Source organism: Diadema antillarum, unplaced genomic scaffold (assembly GCF_040938485.1).
Source record: "Diadema antillarum isolate AM-2024a unplaced genomic scaffold, OU_Dant_1.0 seq00000103_RagTag, whole genome shotgun sequence".
NCBI classification, from domain to species: Eukaryota; Metazoa; Echinodermata; class Echinoidea; order Diadematoida; family Diadematidae; genus Diadema; species Diadema antillarum.
This window is the reverse complement of record NW_027271190.1, coordinates 1,597,619-1,619,688: the sequence shown is the minus strand read 5'-3', so window position 1 is coordinate 1,619,688 and position 22,070 is coordinate 1,597,619. Positions and strand designations below refer to the sequence as shown.

The window sequence follows — 22,070 nt, the reverse complement described above, 5'->3', positions numbered from 1 at the left end:
AGTCAGCCCAGTTACTAATGCTTTCAGGTTATCATGGGCACATTTGATTCAGCAACGTATTACCAAATTCTGTAGTCCAGCTACCCTTGCCAAATATAAGCGATACTCAAAATCTAGGAGCTGCCCATTGCGCAAGTTGGTTTTTGCTACTTGGTGCAATATTCAAATTCAAGTTCAAGTTCAAGTTCAAATTTATTTCGTTTTCCACAATAAAATAATATATAAATGTAAATCTCACTTTCTTGAGTGACAGAAACAACACATGTAAAGTTGTACAGAGAAAACAACAATAATTGAAAAACTTACAGTAGCGATACATTGCAGTACTTGCTGGGGTAACGAAAGTGAAATAATTGTCAATATGCACTGTGTAAAAAAAATGGAGGGACCCACTTGAATATACATGCAATATGCAGGCAACCTTCGCTGTAACATCTATTTGAAAACATTAAGAAACGCGTGTATCTATTCCATGTTTCTCAATGGTCCAGGGTGTCTCACAATTCATTTTCTTTTCTTTTTTTTTGCAAATGTTCGTTTCTTTGCGTGTCACGTTATTTCATTTTAATATATTTTATCATCTGATCTCAGTGATTGTACTTTCATCGAGTCAAATCAATAAACAAATGGTGTGAAGGAAGAAAGTCAATATCCAATGCTGCATAAACTTTATTGTTTAAATAGGGAATTCATGCTTATAACAACGTGATCTCAATGGTAATTCCATCACAATATAATTTTGATTTTATATACATGTGAGATGATATATGGATTATTACCGTGAGGTTACCTTACTATCACGATAAAACAAAAAGAAAATATTTGCGAAGAGCAAGTATTTTTCATTGATGGGCCTTGTTGGCAGTGACATTGATTGACTACTAACTTTGCTATTGCATGTATTGCGAATTCCCCTAACATACACGAATCGCATAGTTTACGATAAATGACATCATCAACTGTGTTGATGTTTTTTCATTATTGTTGTTTAGTTCCTTGGCAATAGCAATCGACAAAAATGAGCAACAAGTACTCGCTTTATTAGGATTTCCAACTAGTTACAATATTAGAAGAACATAGGGATGCACGGCTCCATGATGCAATAGTCGGGAAGGAGGCATGTCATGTATGTGATACACTTGTACCTCCATAAGGTCAGGCAAAAACTTTTTCCTCCCATTAAAGAGGAAATCCAGTCCAAATATAAGTAAGTCCGATAAAAAAAGTGAAAAATCTTACAAGTTCAACGGTAAAAATTTGACTGAAATTGGATGAAAAATAAAGAAGTAAAAATGCCTTTTTGAAGTTTTGCTAATTTCTGCAAAACAGTTCTTTTACAGTGAATATGAATGTGCCAATGAGTGAGCCAACCATGTCATACTCTCACAATTTTCCATTGATCGTGTAAAAAAAAATGACGAAGATTCATTGTTTCTGTCAATGACATCTGAAACATAACGTTATTCCTGGTTGAATAACTTCAGAATAGTGTCCAATTACAGATACAAGGATTTGAGCCTCGATCCGGCCTCATTGCGTTTTAATGACAAACTGGAAATTTCCAAATTTTATGCACAAACCATATGGTAAGACAGTTGTGAGGGAATGGCATGCTCATTTTGCCATTTGAATATTCATAATATTGACTGTTCAAGAGCTGTCCCCCCCAAAAAAAAAAAAAAATGCGAAACTTAAAAATGTCATAATTTCCTATTTTTCATCCCATTCTACCATATTTATACCCTTGAACTCGTAACATTTTTACTATTTCTTATCATACTAACTTATTGTCCCCGCCGAACGAGTTCGAGCAGGGGACTATGAAACGGGCTCCGTACGTGTGTGTGTCCGTGTGTCCGTCCGTCCGTCTGTCTGTCCGTCCGTCTGTCTGTCTGTGCGTCCGTGTGTGATCAAAACGTTCAATTTGCTACTTCTCTGTCATTTATGAGCCAATTTTGATTCTGTTTGCTTTATATGATAGCACTACATGGGAGCTTTGAAACTTGTACACAGAATTTCAGTTGTGACCTTTGACCTTGACCTTTGACCTATATTGTACATTTTGCTTCAAAATGCTACTCCTTCGCCATTTCTAACCCGATTTCGATTCCGTTTGCTTTATGTGATGGCACTAGGTGAGGGCTTCAAAACTTCTACACAGAATTTTGACCTTTGACTTCTTTGACCTTTGACCTTGATTTTTGACCTATATTGTACATTGGCTACAAAATGCTACTCCTTCGCCATTTCTAACCCGATTTCGATTCCGTTTGCTTTATGTGATGGCACTATGGGAGGGCTTCAAAACTTCTACACAGAATTTTGACCTTTGACTTCTTTGACCTTTGACCTTGATATTTGACCTGCATTGTACATTTTGCTACAAAATGCTACTCCTTTGCCATTTCTAACCCAATTTCATTTCCGTTTGCTTTATGTGATGGCACTACAGTCTGTACAATTGTAGGTGAGGGCTTCAAAACTTCTACACAGAATTTTGACCCTTGACTTCTTTGACCTTTGACCTTGATTTTTGACCTATATTGTACATTGGCTACAAAATACTCCTCCTTTGCCATTTCTAACCCGATTTCGATTCCGTTTTCTTTATGTGATGGCACTAGGTGAGGGCTTCAAAACTTCTACACAGAATTTTGACCTTTGACTTCTTTGACCTTTGACCTTGATTTTTGACCTATTTTGTACATTGGCTACAAAATGCTACTCCTTCGCCATTTCTAACCCGATTTCGATTCCGTTTGCTTTTTGTGATGGCACTAGGTGAGGGCTTCAAAACTTCTACACAGAATTTTGACCTTTGACTTCTTTGACCTTTGACCTTGATTTTTTACCGATATTGTACATTTTGCTACTAAATGCTACTTCCGGCGGGGACATATTTTACGCACCGCGTAATATCTACTTTTCCTTGTATTTGGACTGGATTTCACCTTTAAGCGGCTCCCGATTGTTTGGTGACCACTTGACGTGTATTGATGAAGTATGATGGACACCTTTCGTCTTTTACACCACGGGGCTTGACACTCCCTCACTCACTTTGCAATCAGATAGTCGGCCACTTTTCGATGGTTGTTTGCGCACGCGAAGTGCAGTGGGGATAAACCATCCCAGTCCTGGACATTGATTCTCGCACCCTTTTCACACAGCATCTCGACCATTTCCAGACGGCCGAAACGGCAGGCTTCGTGGAGGGGAGTGACTTCGTTCTCCCCGCAGAAGTTGATTAATTTTTTGTCTATTTCATTATGCTCGTCAGTTTTCACTACCAGGAGAAAAAGAAAGGACAGTCGGTTTCCGAATCTTTGTTTCCATGCATCTTACTTTTGCGAAACAGACGCTTAAATGAAGTCGCATAAAGACACACATACACCCCCCCCCCACACACACACACACACGAATATATTATCATATTCAAAAGCAGGCTTTGATAGTGATGATAAGAAATAATAAATTAGAAGAATTACAACGATGCTAATTTGATACGCTCTCCAACAAAAACGATAATTAAAAAGCCTAAAGGAGATAAGAAGGATAACAACAAGAATACATACAGGCATAAAGCTCATTCGTTTTGGTTTTTTTTTTTTGTCTTTTTCATCAAATGAAATAATCACACCGACTGGTCATTCTGTACTCATATTTGAAAAGAACAACTGCAGTTATGGGGCAAGTAGGGTGGCGTGAGTTGGCAAAATATCAGAGTCTAAATGATAGAGATTAGATATGCCTCCGCCCTAAGAGTGCCGGAGGAATCATGTTTTCAGGTTGTTCGTCCGTACCCATTTGTCTATCCGATAACTTGAGTAATATTGAGTGGAATTTTACCAAACTTTCTTAAAGTATAAACTATGATAGGGCAAATACTTGATTAGATTTTGGGTGAAATCGACCAGAGGTCAAAGGTTGTATGTCGATGTCATGAATTTGTATCTATTTACGTAATAACTCAAGACTGGATTACGCAAATTTCACCAAACTTTGTCCTATGATAAAGTATGCATGATGGGGCAAATACTGATCAGTTTTTTGAGTGAAATCGATCAGACGTCAAAGGTCAAGGTCATATCCTAAAATCTATCCGTTTACGCGAGAACTCATTTTTTAACATGTTAAATATGAGGAATCTACATAGAAGTATTGCTTGTGGCATGACTGAATTAAGCAAACTTCACCAAACCTGGTCCAAGGATGACGGATGATGGATTATTTAGTAAACTAGTTTTTGAGTGAAGCGGTAAGAGGTCAAATATTAAAGATCAAGGTCAAATGCTCAAAATGTCACTTGTCCCCCATATCTATGCAATGCCTGAAGGTATTTTCTTGAAACTTAGTGTGTATATGCACTTCCAAATTAAAAAAAAAATCTCCCAAGAGAGATTCAGATCATTAGGTAATAGGTCAAAAGGTCAAAGGACATGTGAAAATGTTGACATTTCACTTTTGTCTCCATATCTAGCAAATGGTTTAAGGTATCTTTATGGAACTTGGCACATATGCATGTAGCCTACTGGCTAGCAGGGATTATCTAGGAAATTTAGGGGTCATAGATCAAAGGTCAATGTCAGCTCCTCAAAATGCTAGTTTTTCCGTCATATTTATGCAATGCATGCATGATTTTTCTTGAAACTTACATGTTTATACATTATACAGATACATGTATTACCTAATGGAGATTCTCTTGGAAATTTCATGTCAAAAGGTCAAGTGTCAAAAGGTCAAAGCTCAAGTGAAAGTGCTATATTTCACTTTTTCCTCCATATCTTGAAAGCGACTCAAGGTATCATGCAACTTAGTACATATTTATGCATGTTCATATACCTGACAGTGATTCTCTTGGGAATTTTAGAGTCATAGGGTCAAAAGTCAAAGGTCAGGCTAAAATGCAAACTTGTTAATTGAAAATGCACTTTTTCTTCTTACCTTAGAAATTACTCAATGCATAAACTTATGAAAGGGTCAAAAGTCAAGTGAAAATCCTGAAATTCCCAAACCTATGGTTCAGGGAAAGTGAACATTCAACACATTTGTGACTGTCACGATGTGACTGAGAGTGCGAGTGTGGAATGTGTGAGATTCCTTTGTTCAGGCAAGCCATCAGGTGGGAAATTGGGACAGCAGGCGTAAACAGCATAGAAATTTAGAATCGGGCAAGCCAGGTGGAGAGAAGTGGTTAGGGAGAAAGGACAGTGTGGAAGAAAGAGGGAGTCTCAGTGGAGTCAATGGCTAATGTAGAAAGGGAGAGTTGGTAGGAAAGAATCGGTATTTAGTTAGGGGGAGATAGTTGGGATAGATAGGTTTAAAGCCAAAAGGGGGAATTAGTTGGAAAGAAAAGGGACATGTAATAAAAAGGGGAAAGCTTGTTGGAAACAGTTTAAGCACAGTAGAGGGTGGAGTTATATTAGAGGCGACAAGGAAAGTAAATTTGCAGGGAAAAATCACTTGGATCTGAACATCGATCAGAGCAGGACATGCTCTTCTAACTCACTGGTGATAGGAGTAGAGAGGTAGCTGATCGGCCTACAACGCACTGGCGCTGCATTTCAGGCAGGAGAGTCATGGCACAGCAGCCCCACGCATAAGGGCAGGGCACGCGCAAGACATGCTGCAGGCACTGACAACAGCTGAAGTCTCCTCCTCACCATTACTTCAGGGTCTGAACACCAAATCAGACGTAAGTAGTTTTGTAGCTGTATTAAGTTTGTTTTTGTAATATTCTGAGTTTGTCATTATTGTTATTTTTTGTATATAGATATTTATATTATGTTCGCTGGTTCACTATTATATGGATTAATTATGTTAGAGTAAAGATTGTGTTACATATCAGATTGGATATGTTGTATAAGAGTGCAATAGGATTTGTTGTAGTTTGGCAGGAAGACAGGCTAAGTCAGCAGGTGAATGTTACAGGTGGAATGGTTAAATGTACAGCGATAGCTGTGGATACAGTGTATTTTGGTTTTCTATGGTGGTATCAGGAAAATACAATCCAGGTTCAGTTGTTCATAATTAAAGTGAATGAAGTTAGAAGTTTGTTATGGGACAAGTTACAATGTAATTTTGGTTGTTGAAGGATTTTAACGAGAAATGGATAATATGTTAAGAGAATACAGTTTTAGTTGGCTTTTGGTTGTCGGTTGTGAGATAGTTTATAGGAGATGATCTGTCATGTTTATATGTTAAGTGAGTTATGATTATATACATGGCGATGGTTTATTTCTGTAGAATGTATATATAGGTTTGTGGTGATAGTGTTATACAGGAGCATTATTGGTTAAGTATAAGGAAGTATTGAACCGTGGTTCATGATTGATATTACCCTGTGAATATAAAATGTTATGAGAGGTGGTTATAATATCCCCATATAGATCGACACCGACGAGCTGGGCTCGACGGAATCATCGTTATCTCGACGGCATCGCTAATACGCTCGACGGCATAGCTAATACGCTCGACGGAATCATCACTACATCGACGGCATCACCGTCAGGTTACTCAACGGCATCATATTGACGGCATCACCATTACCTCCACGGCATCTCGGTTAGCGTGAGGGCAATTCCCGCTACCCGTACAGAATTCCCGTACCTTGGTAGTCCTCCGGTGCACGCGGTGGCATCTAGGTCGACGACAATTCCCGCCAGCCGGACGACATCCTCGATATCGCGATTATCTTGGCAACGTCTGCATTACCGTACGGACTATTTCACCACCCGCTTCACCCCCATCCCCGTTGGATAATATAAAGTAAAACCACACGTGCGCACAGTAAAGTATTGAACCACAGGTGTTTGATTCAACCCGGGTCTAGGATGTGTTTATAAGATTAGTCTAGGAGGTGTTTATATGAGCCTAGGATTTACTAGAATCTTATTGATTTGCTCCTGAACGTTATTATTTCACTGAATTGCTTCTGAATATGTCAATATTTTTGGTGTAAATATGAACGAAATTGTATTAGGTTTTTTGGGGGAAATTATTGTAAATATATAGTTTTGGTGATTGGATTTTTGTTGGAAAAATAAATAGCATAAGAGCTGCATTTTTTGTTCAGTAAACTCACGGAGTGTTGAAGCGTATTATTTACAGTGTATCTCATAGCAGAACCATACTTATCGTCAGTCGTAGATAAACACAGATCTTAGAGCTGACAGTGACTAACCTGTCATTTCATTATTTTGTCAGTTATGTGAAACTGTCATCACATGTTGTCAAGACATTGTACTATAGACCTATTTGGAGAACCATGCATTATGCAAGGCAAAGTAGTCACCATAGCGACATTAGTAGTTTTTATTGCGATGCACTGCCTTTGTGATTTATTCATTTTTAAGAGATTGGTGAATCTCCCAAGCTTTTCTTGTTTGTAGCAAAGCGACTAACGAAGTTTTGGCAAAAAATCTCAATCAAATTCATAGAAAAAGAAATGAAAAAGAACAAGAAAATAGTAAAAGGGTACGGTTAATCTCCCCAGCGTTTCTTGTTTGTAGCAAAGTGACTGATTTAGTAATGGCAAAAGTCTCAATCCAATTCATAGAAAAAGAAATGAAAAAGAACAAGAAAAGAGTAAGAGGGTATGGTTCTGTGCCTGGTGGACCTCACCGAGTTCCAGAGCGAGTAGGACCAGGTCCTCGTGGCCATATCTCACCGCCTCGTGAATTGGCGCAACAATGTCCTGGTTGGTTTCCGTCAGCAGCTGGGAATAAAACAGAACATGGAATATATTCATAGTACTTCTCGCTAGAATTGTTAGATGAGATGCTGTTTAAAGCTGACACAGAGTTCCGCATGCGTGTTTAGTGTGTCAAAAAATGTCTCCGCGGGTGAACCATGCGTTCTAAATGAAGGGTTGTCTGGGTAACGTCGGGGTTATTACCCTGGCTCACCTGGCTGGCTGTCTGATTAGAGGGCAGTGTGACAGATGGGTGTCGATCCCGGAGAGTGCGCCGAGATTTACACAGTCATAGCAATTTTTGCACTCATTTTTATCAAAAAGTTAGCATATAATCCAAGAATCATTACATCTATATAATTTCATACGTACACTCAAACACACACACACACACACACACACAAAGGAAAAAAAATGATGTATCATACCAGTGACAATCTCACCTTGTACAGGCAATTTTCCTGCTTTCCCTTCTCGATGATTCTGCGGGCGACCTTTTTGTTGCCCTCCCTGAAGGCAAAGTGGAGCGGCGTGTCAAAGTTTTCGTCCCACACGTTCAGTTTGGCGTCTTTGTCGATGAGCATGAGGGCGACGTCCGTCTTCCCGTCGATACAGGCAGTAAGAAGAGGCGTGATGCTGCGCTGGTCCTTAGCCTAGGACAGTATTCGCAAATCAGATCGTTGCCGCACATGTTGCAAAGTTAAAATGGGACGCTTTCAAGTAAGATTTGCTGGGCAGTTAGAGAAAATCTGCGGACGGTTTTCAAACTTTTACTTTGATTGAACAACTTTAACTTGGTTTCACCACTGTACACGGGCTTCAGAGTTTCAGAATTCCATAGTGATTGGGATGAGGAATAACCACGTTTTCAAAATTTATAACAACCAAAATGGACAAGGATAATGACATGGCAGCTTCATGAACATGATTGATGGTTGTAGGAACCTGCCAGTGGGCCCTGGTGCATAAAAGTTACGATCAAATGCAAGTCATGAATATCAAACGTATAAGTCCCGAATGCTCCATCCTGCTTGGTTGAAAATCAAGTTGCGTATGGTTTTCTTGACTTGCGTTTGATCATAACTTTTATGCAAGAGGGCCCTGACTAAAAAAAAGAATGCATGCATAAATTCTACATATATAATGTGAACTTCTTAAGCAAATGGTATTGAAAATAAATGAATTGAATTGTAATGATATTGCACTGTTACATTTTCTGAGATAAGATTGTGAGAGTCCTGCGTCATCATCCTCTGTCAAAGCAATTTGTTTATTTTTGTATTTTTTCAAGAGTATAGGTTTCTCTGCTAGTAAGAGGTCCACAATAAATTCCATAACTCTCTAATAGAGCTGTCGATTCATGCACTACGTGATGTAAATTATGAAAACCGGGAAGCATTTTCCTTTAATTCTTTGGAGCTTTAGTCGAGATGATGGACGTGTCAGAGGACTGGTTAAACCAATTGTCTTCTAAATCGTCATAGCAGAATTTATAATAAATGCAGAATCAACTTCTCGTCATGAGTGGTGCATGTCATTGTTAATGAGAAGCTAAAGTAACAATAGACTAAATAAACAGTTGATTATATGTCTAGAGGAGACAGAGATATTGTGAGAGGTTGAAAGTTGATGCAGTTGTGCTGGTCAAAATAGCATTTACACAATCAACATGCTATATCACTGATCATGCAAATGAGCTACATTCCTTTTTGAATTTGTACATTGCATCCCATTTCGATATCCACTATGTTGCAGCGGAGGACTGGGTTAGACCTAGATATACATACCTCAATATCTATATCTTCACTCTCCAGCAGACGACTTGCCGTTTCGACGTTCCCATGGAAAGCGGCTATATGAAGTGGGGTACGCCCTTTTTTGTCTTCGGCATTGATCTTTGCACCACCGTTCAGGAGAATACTTATCACGTTATCGCCCGGAGTTTTCGGCAGCCTATCCCCCTCTCCGGACTGTGAGGAGGAACAATTTCACTTGTATTACGATGAAAGTATAATGATGAAAAGCCGTTCAAATTCAAGCGATTTTGGTCATGTTGGTCACTGTTCTATTCTCATGGTTTATTTCAATTTATTGATTGTTCAATTTCATTTCATGTCCTTCCTTTTAGATCTTATTTTATTCAAAGATTTAGAGAGAAATATTAATCTAATTTAACGACTCAAAGTTGACATTCAATTTCGCGCCAGCTGGATGGATATTCACATTCGTGCCAAATGCCAGTTTCAATTTCATTTATAGGAACATAACTCTGCACTTTGAATTTGAAATTCGATGAACATACACAACTTCTACGGGCTGTTTTCACTGTCATAATGGATGATATGATTTTATTTTCATCTTTTAATACCATTGTATGTAATTCCTTCCTGCCGACCTTTCTTTGTGACTGCGTGCCATGTCGGGACGAGAATTTTGAAATGTTCAAAATGTTGGTCACGCCGAAATTTCGCGACCGAGTAGTGAACTGTGCGCAAACTATTCGTGAACTCGTCGTGAACTCGTCGGGTCGATGCGGTAGAATGCGTGCCAGGGCGTGGCAGTGCGCGCCATGCCACGACTGTCACGAACTGCCACGAATAGTTCACGAACAGCTCACGTCGAGTTCACGAGTAGTTCACGACCATGTTCACGAATTGGTACGGGTCGCAGCGTGGCCGTGCCTTCCCACTGACACGGTCGCGTGTACTTCACGCATTGATGGCACGAACAGTTCACGACTAGTTCACACACTTCACGAACATGCAGTTTGCGCATGGCACGAGCAGTTCACGACGAGTTCACGAGCAGTTCACGAGTAGTTCACGACTACTGCGCGACAGTGGCGCTCACGTCGGTGCCGTGGTATACTAGTATATAGGGCAAGATAAGCAAGAAAGTCCCCTCACCCAACCCCTCAAAAAACGAAATCCTTCGTTTCTTGGGTTTCTTTTCCGTTTCTCTTTCTTTTCGCTTCTCTTTTCGTTTACATCCATTTCTTCGTTGCTTTTTTCTGCTTTTTTTTGGGGGGGGGGAGGGTGAGTGGGGAAGGGGACTTCTTTTCTTTTATTATTCGTTTTCATTTCTCCTTTTCTTTTTCTTTTTTCCTTTTCTTTTCCGTTTCTTTTTCTATTGTTTTTTTTTTTGTTGTTGTTTTGTTTCATTTTTCTGAATAAACCAAACAAACAAACAAACAAACAAACAAACAAAGCAAAATATAAAAAAAATGTGGTCGGTCTTGGTAATCCCTGCATCAAAGTTACCTTGGTCTGGTCTCTTCCCTTCCTGGCTGCTGCGGCGAAGTGAAGAGGTCTTCTAGAAGCTTTGCCAATGTCATTCGCATCTTCACATCACCAGATCATTATAACAGGAAATTGACAGTCAAACAGGGTGACCATGGGGACAAGAATATTAGATTCCATGACATTTGCTTCTGCGACAATATTTGCTCCTGTGAAATATCTGCACGCCGAGCCTAACATAAATTCTATCCACAAACATGCCTTTATCAAAATCTTCACACCATAACTAAACCTAAAAACATCATAACTAAACCTAAATCCCTATCCCAACCCTTATGCTAATCCTATAGTCCTTGGAGAAAATAAGCCTGGAGTAATTGTCGGAGGAGGAAATCTCGTTTCACAGAGTGGATACTGTTGGAGTCAGTGCATAATTTATAAGAACAGAATGTTATTGTCTCACGACTATCCCAGCTTTTCATTCACGAAATTACATGAAATATAATGTCTTACTGGCAAACCTGTGACGTGTGAGTATCATCACTTCACTTAATTTTCATAAAGGGCGGTGGCTGATGACGATAGTGATTACTGATCGTGAAAACAAGTACATGTAAAACATTAACATTCTGCCATATAACTATTTTTGCTTTATGCGAATCTCTAATGAAACGTCTGCAATTGTCTTTAAATGATATTCCTCTATTTATGTGAATCAGCTTGAGCATGGGGAGATATTTTCTCTTTTTTTACCCATTGAATCTTGGGGCTGCAAATGTTACCAGCTTGAGTTGTGATTGCAAAATTGGCACCTCTTAACCAAAACGTTTATTATCATCTTCATTTTTATTTATTCATTTGTTTATTGAGCAGGATAGTCCAATTCAGTGACACAAAGGTCTGCTTTACAAGGGAGCCCTGCGTTGATAAACATTACATTACATATGCACATAATGAAATACAAGAACAAAACGAACATAGATATGGCACAGCGAAAGAACAATCGGTTCGCAAGAGCATAAAACACATAAGAAAGAACATATCTAAACGAGCGGAGAAAACATATACCTGAATAATGCATACCTAGTATACAAAGGGTTCATATATGAGAGATTGATGTTGGCGTACACGGTTCTTTAAATGTTTGCAATGAGGAGGCTGTGTGAATAAAAATTGGGTAATTCATTAAATGGTTTGCTTGCAGCATTATGATGAGAGGGTGCATTTCTTATATTCAGTTGTAGGTTTGGGTATATATAATTGACAAGAAAGAACATATCGAGTGGCATAAGTAGTAGGGCGTTTGGTCACAAGTTTGACGATGTATATATGCGGTTGGGCTAAATTGTGTAACAATTTGTACACCAGGACACAGGTTAATGGTATTGAATTCTTTGCTCAATCAACTGCCATTTGAATGCATGAGTAAGAGTTTGCGCTGACATTTAATAACCCCCATTCAATACACACGAGCATACGTATTTTGACAACGCTGCAATCTGTTTAATTTGTCTTTGGTAGTGACCCCAATACGGCACAACAGTATCAACATATGGAAGTGTAAAAGAAAAAATAATACAACTGATTCATGATTTTACGTGTCAAACACGATTTGATTCTTCGTATACACACAATAGAACGAGAAATTTTCATGACTACTTCATCGACATGGGGAGACCAGTCAAGAGTTTGTTCAAAGATTACCCCCAATGTGTTTGAGTCTCGTGACAGTTTCTAAAGGCCTGTCATTCATTTAAAAAAATAAAATGAAAAGAATGTCTCTGTTTTCCTCGGCGAGGTCTGAATAACATGACTTTCGTGTTTTTCTAAATTAACAATCCCACCATTATCTGAAAACCCATTTACTGATGAGTAGAGTGTCTGCTTGGATTTGTTCCTGTATTTTGTAAGCGTCGCATCCTGGGTGAAATATGGCCATGTCGTCTGCTTAAAGAGATACTTTAGTCCAAGGACTAAAGTTTAAGTTAGGAACATCATTGATGAACATACAAAAGAGCAACGGCCCTAGTATTGAACCCTGTGGGACTTTGTTTGGATGGGGAGAAATTCGGATCTCTTGCCTTTAAAAGAAACGCATCTCTCTCTCTCTCTCTCTCTCTCTCTCTCTCTCTCTCTCTCTCTATTACGAAAGATTAAAACCACTTTAGTTCAGTTTTGTCGAAGTAGGATAAGTTCAGCAAAAGCAGGTCATGGGGTATGACACCGAAGGCCTAATTTCAGTCTTAAAAGACTGCCCCAACCACATTGCCTTTGTCAAGGTTATTAGACAAAAAGATCACGAATTTCTGTTAAACACGTTGTGGTTGAGTGAATGGGTCTAAAACCCGATTGGCGTTCCGTCAACAGCTCGCCTTCATCCAAGTAACTAAGGAGTTGCCAGTGGACCGCTTTTTCGAAAATTTTTGCTACAGTGGATAACAGTGAGATAGGACGATAATTGCGTGTATCACTCTCAAACTTTAGCAAGCTTAGATGAGCGGGGGAACAATCCCGTTTTCTAATGATTGATCAAAAATATGCGCTAAGGGTGAGGCTATCAGATGAGCGATTATTTTTCAAAAGTTTAGGATGAAGTTCACACAAACGAACAGATTTTGTACAGACCAGCTTCCGTATTTATTTGTCTTTGAACAAAATCTGTACTTATTTCATCAAATGAAAAGGAAGATTGTGTACGGTTGACATAATTCAAACACCTTTGTCGTTGCTGAGTTTTATCAGTCTTGGCATTATTACTATAAAATATAATTTGCTAACATTACTGAAAATAATGGAACTCTGTCGCAATCCTATGGAAATCTTCAGTTGGTTCACCATCAATACATACATTGACAAAAATTAGATGAAACTGGTTATTATTCATTGAAGACGCGTAAAGTAGTTTTAAATATAATAAAAATTGGCAATGAAGCACGGGAACTTCAATCTTCTAAAATGTGTAGCTAACCGAAGAATCAATGATAAACGAGCAATACAATCAAAGACCCGTTAGGGTTGGACACCATTAAGTGGGAAGGCATATATTCGAGAATCCTTGCAAGGAGTTGTGTACAGCTTTATCACTGATCTCAATGTTAGTCGACAAACAGTCCAAGAATCCCGACTAGAGTCGACCCTTACCGATGAACCGGAGGCACATATTCGCTCACACATGGCTGACGAGCGCTATTCGTGATTTTAGAGTGCCCCTACAGTGGACAGCGAATTCAGTCGGACCGCAAATGTTCCCCCACGCCACCGGGGCTTTAAAAGGCTCTTTAATTCTTCGACCGAAATTGAAAAAAAAAACAATGTCTCAATGTGAAGAAAATAATATAAAATGTTACTGTATACTAAATGATATTGACAGCAACAAAAGGATACAGCGCCAAACGACAAAGCTTTGTTTTTTGGTGTGTTTTTTTCCAACTTATCTTCCTCGTGTTCTTAACATTAAACGCAATGTGGACTTGGAGTAAAACTAAATTGCATAGGAAAATGGGGCATAATTACCTCCTCCCCGGTTGACCAGAAGCCTGACCATCTCCACATTATCACTCTCGGCTGCATAATGGAGGGCGCTGTAGTTTTCCCCGTCGTGTTCATTGATCTCTCTGTTGACGTCATCTTTGTCGAGTTCATCGAGTTGGGCCTTGAGTTTGACCAGTTGTCCAGCACTGGCGAGCTGTGAACAGGGCAATGATGGTAGCATTTATTCGGAGGGTTACACCAGAGTTGCTTGAAAGAATTCTAAGAGTGCAAGAATCAAACCCTATACACTACCCCACCCCTTCCCCCTCCCCCTTCCCCACCCCACCCCCAAATAAAAAAAGAGGAAAAATATATTTGAAGTTGTCGCCCTGATAACTTTAAAAATAATTTAACAATGTAAAATGCTATTTAAGGGTATGAAACTATAACTTGTTACCTACAGGGCGGTGAGTTGGCTCAGTCGGTAGCGCGTCTGCCTCACGATCCTAAGGGCCCGGGTTCGAACCCGAGTCTGGACTGACCATTGTTGTGTGTAAGCACACCGCCCCCTCTAGCAAGAGGCAAAACAGTCTGTCCCTCGGATAGGACATAAAATGGAAATTCCCGTGTATGAGAGAGCAACAACTCATGCAAGTAAAAGATCCCTCTTCATTCATTCATCTCAACGAGCAGGGTGTTTAACACGGTGAAGTGGTCCCACCTCACATCCAACTGGACCCCATGGAAGACCAGCTTAACCCTAACTAGGCCGGGCTATTTAGGTAGTTGATAGAGCCGGGGGGGAGGGGGGGGGGGCCTCCCAGGCCCCCCTCCAGATCTCGGCCGTCGACCGCGCGATCGCAACGAAAATTGGCACACACATTGCCTATGATGTAATCTAAAATACCATGAAGTTAATTTTTCAAAAAAATTATAAGTTATGCTAAATTATGCTAATTTATGCATAATGATGCATGAAATCAGACTATTTCAATTTCAATTTCAATTTCAATTTATTTTCATATTTCTCGATGAAAAATTACATCAAATATAACAAAATTAAATGAAATACATGACATACATAGAATATTGCAAATATGTAAAACATAATAGTGGTCGATCTGTTCAGTTTGGAATCTGTGAATGAATGCTAAAGAAATATGAAGGGACCTACTTAAAAAGCGAGCTTGTTGAGCGTAGGTCCCGGTTAAAAACGAGTTTAAGATTGAGAAGGGGAGCACGGGTACAACAATGACCGGAACATAAGAGAGAAAAAAAAAAAAAAAAGTACAAATATACAGTTATATAGCAAATTCTTCTATTTGGTATAAATCACAAAATAAAGCTCAAAACAGGCACATTTTTTGTGTAAATATTCGTTTTAGTGTCCTTAGCAAATGTAATAAAAAAAATTGTGATATCAGAAAAAATTCTTAAGTATTTTATTGTTTTTTTGAATTTCTTATGTATTTCTTTGTTTTTTCGACTTTATGTTTTTCATTGTTTTTTTCGATGGAATTTGTTCGCGACATCGCTCCGAACAAGAAGACATGTTATTCATTGATTTTAATCATTAAAACACCAAAATAATCATGCTTTTATGAAATTTGCCTGCAAGCACAGTTTGCATTGAAATTGTACACGAATTCACGTTTTTGAGCAATTTTTGGTCTGACATGCATGTACATATTTATGCGTAACTTCGGAACTGCGCGCCCGGGCGTCGCAAATTTGGTGTCAAAAGATGCGGGAGACTGGAAAGAAAAAAGTCATGAAACGTCACGGCAATAGCTTTTTGCGATTTCGATACATCGTGCGGAACGTCGAGGGGGGGGGGGGCCTCGGAGCCCCCCCCCCCCCCCCCCCCCCCCGGCCTAGTTAGGGTTAACGGAGCTGAATATGGGCTATCCAGCCATCTTCTCAGATGGAAATGAACAACAACAACAAACAGAAAACCCCGTGAACTACGTTGTATAATGCTCCGTGGGCGCAAGGAGCATGGGTTTAAAGAGTGGTTCTCTCTTCTTTCTCCTTCTCTACATCTCCCTGGTTGCTCTGCTAGTTGTGAGTAAAACATTTTCATTCACATGTCATGTATGCCAAAAGCATTCGAGTGTCAAACTAGGAAGAAACGGATCCATAAATTGCCTGATACAAAGATCAGCATTTCCCCGTGATGACTGAACCAAATTAAATGAAGTTTTCTGCAAGATTGTATTTAGGTAAAAAGCAACATTTTCATCCCGAGAGTTATATTCTGAAATACCTTTAGATTGTTTGATTAAGTTATAAATGCGGAAAATACGATTGTATTTTTTATTTCATTTTATTATTATTATTATTTTTTCTTCTTCTTTTTTTTTTGGGGGGGGGATACTTTCCGTCGAGTAAATGCAGCCAGGGAATGGCTAGGTCCTACCTTTCATTAGAATAAAAATAAAAATGTGGAATTCTCTTCACATTTTTCTATCGATCATTACCCTGCGATGTCGTCATGAAATTTTAGAGTATTTTTCATCTAGCGATAACATTGAAACTAGAAGAATTTATAACTTTACTTAACGGATCATCCAAGTTTCTGATCTGTTCTACCAATATTTCTGCATTCACGCAATACACATTGTACATTAATTTGAGTTTCACTTCTCTTTTAGCGAATGAACTTTGTGCAGCAATACATACAAATGATATCCAGCATAGCGTTACTGCAAGTAGTCCTCTCCGATGTTGCATGCAAATGAATGTCATGCACACATGCGCGTTCACCCGGCGGGAGTGCAGGCATTTTCCCCCGTTTTTCCGCGTGGACGCGCATTTTGAATTTCATTGAGGAAATCCTAGTTACGGATGGGTGACCGAGCTTCACAATATGGGGTCCGGATATAAGGTATTGTCATATTACCTCCATATGACCTTCACTTCGAAACACAATGAAATGTAGGTCTAAGTCATGATAATGCACGGTATTGAAACCTTATATACGCCCACCTAATGACCGCATTCCTACACTTTGGGGATGTTCATTGTCTGGCTCCTTCCATATTGCATAATACTTGCATCGCAGATAGAATATGAATAGGAAAATGAGCATGTGAACACAAACCATGTAAGGACTGATATATAGAGAAACAAAAAAAAGGTTTGATAAAAATTTATAAAATAAAACTAGATTGGTATAGGGAAAATGTCAATAGCCCGATAGATGTAGATGATAAGACGGATTAGAGATATCAAGAGATGCAGAAAGCTTGAAACGTGACATGATAGAGATAGAAAGAGAGACAGAAAGAGGTATACATCATAATAATTACATTAAAGGGAAAGATAACTAAATCGATTATCGATAAATGAAAATAAATCAACGAAAGGTCGATGTGAAGACCCGAAGATAGCTTTTGATACCTATTTATACACTCTTAAAACATCCGAGTCAGAACTGACACGGAACTGGGTCCGTTGGGGTCACACACCGTTCCGGGTCAGAAATGACAAGGAATGGGGTCAGATATGACCCATTCAGAGTCATGAATTGGGTCAGGGTGACCCCATTCGGGGTCTTCATGACCAAATTCCAAGTCATTTTTGACCCGGAACGGTATGTGACCCCAACGGACCCAGATCCGGGTCAGTTCTGACTCGGGTGTTTTAAGAGTGTAGGTAAATATAAGTAAAGTAAATATTTACCTTACCTTTACAATTCTTCACATCATTCCCCGTCTAAACTTGTGGGCCCTATACACGTCACAACTTTTACTGAAGCCATTTTCAGTTGGCAAAGTTCTCCGTACATTTTGTATATCTATAGCTTACAATAAACTTAAAAGGATGGTATAGTATTGATTCAGATGAGGATTGAGCTTTTAACATTTTGTGAGATACTATGAAAACACTTATGAAATGTTAAAGAGCATAAGAGGTATTCAAAGTTTATTATGAAAATCTGTCTTGAAAGGGCTGAGATATCCAAAAACAAAGTAAAACAAAGGGATTCTAATATAAGGTGGGTTGTACTAGTTTATTAAGATCACTTTCTTTGGGATATATCAGCCATTTTAAAACAAATTATCATCAAATTAACTTAAAATACCTCAAAGAATTATACATTCTCTTCTATATTTCGTAACTTAGACTGTAGTTTCTCGTTATCTCATAAAAAGTTGGAAACCTGAAGCCCCATCTCAACAAAAAACTATATCTTCCCTTTAACATTGCAACAAGAGCAAAACTGCGACAAGAAACAAATCAATCATATGTAATTAACGTCTTAAAACAAAAGAAATAGTCTCTTGAAATTTGAAACAGGTTTTGATCTCATCTTCTATTTTAGAACTCTTCACACAATGAACAGATGTCGGGTCGAAACTCGTAATGTTGATGTACTTCTGGCTTCTGCGCCGCGATACATACAGCTGTCTCTGTGTTGCAACCTGAAATTAGCAACTTTGTTCCAAATATCTCTGCAGAGCACAATCAGTGTAATTTCTACAATGCGTTTCTCTTCTCCGGTGAACCATCAAAACGTTCGACAACGACGTTAATTATCTTTTTTAACTTCTTTGATTCGAGAACCCTTTCGGTGAGGGCGGTAACAATGATACTGATGAAAACAGAAGTAAAGTCGGGGAGGTGAAGGGAGTGGAGAGGAGAGCAGGGCAACCTCATGGTATATCAGCATTAAGTAACGCTCCGTGCCTGGTCTAAAACCTCCGTGATCATTGTATACCCAGTTCTGAGGATGCAAGACAAATTCGCTACCCAAGGTCAAAGGTGACTATATGAAACTTCAAAAATAATAAAGGAACAATGTACATGTGCCATACTCTCTAAAAAAAAAATAGAGTGAAAATATTCGCTCATGAAGGAGTGAATACAATAAAGAGTGAATTTAGAGTGAAACTGAAGTGAATTTTTCGTTTTGGAATGACCTCAGGGATCACTCGAAAATTTCGCAGTGATCCCTGAGGTCACTCTAAAAAGAGTGAAAATGAACATTTTCACTCAAAATTCACCCCAATTTCACTCAAAATTCACCCCAATTTTACTCTAAATTCACTCTTTATTGTATTCACTCCTTCAAGAGTGAATATTTTCACTCTATTTTTTAGAGAGTAGTCTGTGAAAATAGATCCGACTTCCAAATTCAGAATAATGGCAAGAAACTCGCATCAAATCCGAACAGATGTTTCGAGTTTCGCCATGAAAATCTACACCAAAAAAAAAGACATGTAATCATTAAAAAGTATAAGATGTGCGAAGATCTATTCATTGCGCTCTACAAGGATACCTGAACAATCGATTTTCGTGCTTTCTCCTTCTTTTTCTTGTTTGGTGACGACGATCTCGCCTGACCTGGTGGACTGTCTCCTTCCAAACCATCAAGCCACACAGACTGATCGATGTTGGAAAGACCACTGTGCAACCAGCTTTCGTTCCAGTTATCCTCTGCTCCCAGCGGCTGCTCCCGAGCAGCCATGGCGCAATCTCGATCTTAACCGATACCGGAAGGCGTCGAAAAGCAAAGTATACATATACAAGGTAGTAGCACTCTTTCACCCTTGGCAGTACAGGTCCTAAATGCAACGGGTACACATGTGTCTACCAGTATAATCAAGCTGCGTTTACTGTCCTTGTAAACAGGATTTGATACAGGATTTGAGCTATAAACCTATAATAGTCGGGTGAATTCAACTGTGACACGCTTCCTACGTCGACTTTTCGACATGCAGTGCACCAACAACAACAAAAAAGAGGCAAAGAGGGATATTTTGAGCATGTTTACTCTATGCAGCCTACCTGAAATATTTTGTTTGCTTTTCATTTGTTGTTGTTTTCTAAATCAGCGACTTTATGGTAAAATCCTAGTTTTTGTTTCCCATCGGCTTGCAGATCCTATAGCAGCCGTACAGTATTCAGTTTCATTTTAAGTTTCAGTTTCAGTTTCAGTTTCAGTCTCATTTTCAGTTTATTTTGATATTTTTAAGAAATGGACAATACGTTGTTGTAACACAAAATATGCACAAATATGTCTCGTATACAGTAAAAATTGATTGCATTTATATATTGACAATCATTATGCTGATATTAAGATGCAAAAGAGAAATGACAGAGAAACAAGAAGGGATACCCGCGAAAAGCTGTCAAGCTTGTATAGGAATTGTAGCTTTCCAAGGAAATATTAATTCGTTGCAATTTCAGCATTGAATATGCAGGTCTGAAACTGATTTGAATCTGACTGAAACGAATATTCATATCATAACAAAACAACTCTAAGCAAAACTTGGGCAATTTCTGTATTGAGACACAGCCATGCTGTAGAAGTAGTACAGTGCAGTGTGTTAACTCACTGTTATACACTGTATTATTCCCTATATATATATATATATATATATATATATATATATATATATATAGACATAGTATTTCAAACAGTGTACGCAAATCAAGAGTAAGAGTGTATATGTTCTTTGTTATTCGTGCATGCATGAATGAGCGGGAAAATTGGCCTTTGCTAACTGTGTGTATAATCAAGGAGGTTCATAGAGATGGAGTAACAACATTGTTATTCCTCTTGATCCCATGTTTGATGCCGCCACTAAGAAATATTTGAAGCATGTGCCAAACAGGATCTGCCGCCCAGACACGAAGACGATTGACTCACGTCTCATCTACTTTCAAAGGGAGATATGTCTTTGTGATGGTAATTACTTTTCGCTATCCCTTCTTATAAAAGGTAGGTGGTACAGACACGAGGATGCGCGAATAGAAATTGAGCAAAAAAAAAAAAAAATGCTGAAATAAAGATGAAAATTACCCGACTGGGCATACCCGGGCACTAATCTGATATATCTATCTATAAAGAATATACTTGAAGATTATTCCATATTAGTTTCATTTGTGGAAATTAAGCGGAAAAGTGATAAAACCAGCTTTCCAAGATGGTACAGTTTTAAACATTTTCACATGATACAGCTCTGATTTACACTTTTGCGCAAATTTCTGGACGGAATTGACTTTCGTTTTACATGCTTTATCATTAAGAGAAATTTCACTTCATTGAATAAATAAATAAGCAAAATATGGCCAACATTATGATAACGTCCAAAATGAATCTTCAGATTGCTCAGCAAGACGGCGGCATCGAACATCGATCATCAAAAGCACAAGTGCACCTGTGGAATTCTTTTGTACATCAATAGAAATCTGACAACTGTTTGAATAATACAGCCAGTTGGAACTCCATGTATAAAATCTCCTTGGTATGATAATCCCGTTCTATATTATTCACAAATTAACGTCTTACTTAAAACTTGATAACAAACATATTTACTTTATTAATCTTATTTTTTCAAGTTTCAGGAATGGCTTTTAGGACAACATTTGTTTTCAGGTTTCACTCTTAAAAAAATCCGAGTCAGAACTGACCCGGAACTGGGTCCGTTGGGGTCACACACCGTTCCGGGTAAAAAATGACTTGGAATTTGGTCATGAAGACCCCATTCGGGGTCACCCTGACCCAATTCATGACTCTGAATGGGTCATATCTGACCCCATTCCTTGTCATTTCTGACCCGGAACGGTGTGTGACCCCAACGGACCCAGTTCTGGGTCATTTCTGACTTGGATGTTTTAAGAGTGTTTGATGAACAGGGCTGCACGTGAGTATATCGTCG

At 38.8% G+C, this 22,070-nt stretch overlaps 1 pseudogene; it reads right to left on the bottom strand.

Moving 5' to 3' along the window:
- Positions 1 to 19,873, bottom strand: part of LOC139726886 (transient receptor potential cation channel subfamily A member 1-like) — a 48,073-nt pseudogene extending 28,200 nt beyond the window's left edge.
- Positions 19,874 to 22,070: the final 2,197 nt, after the last annotated feature.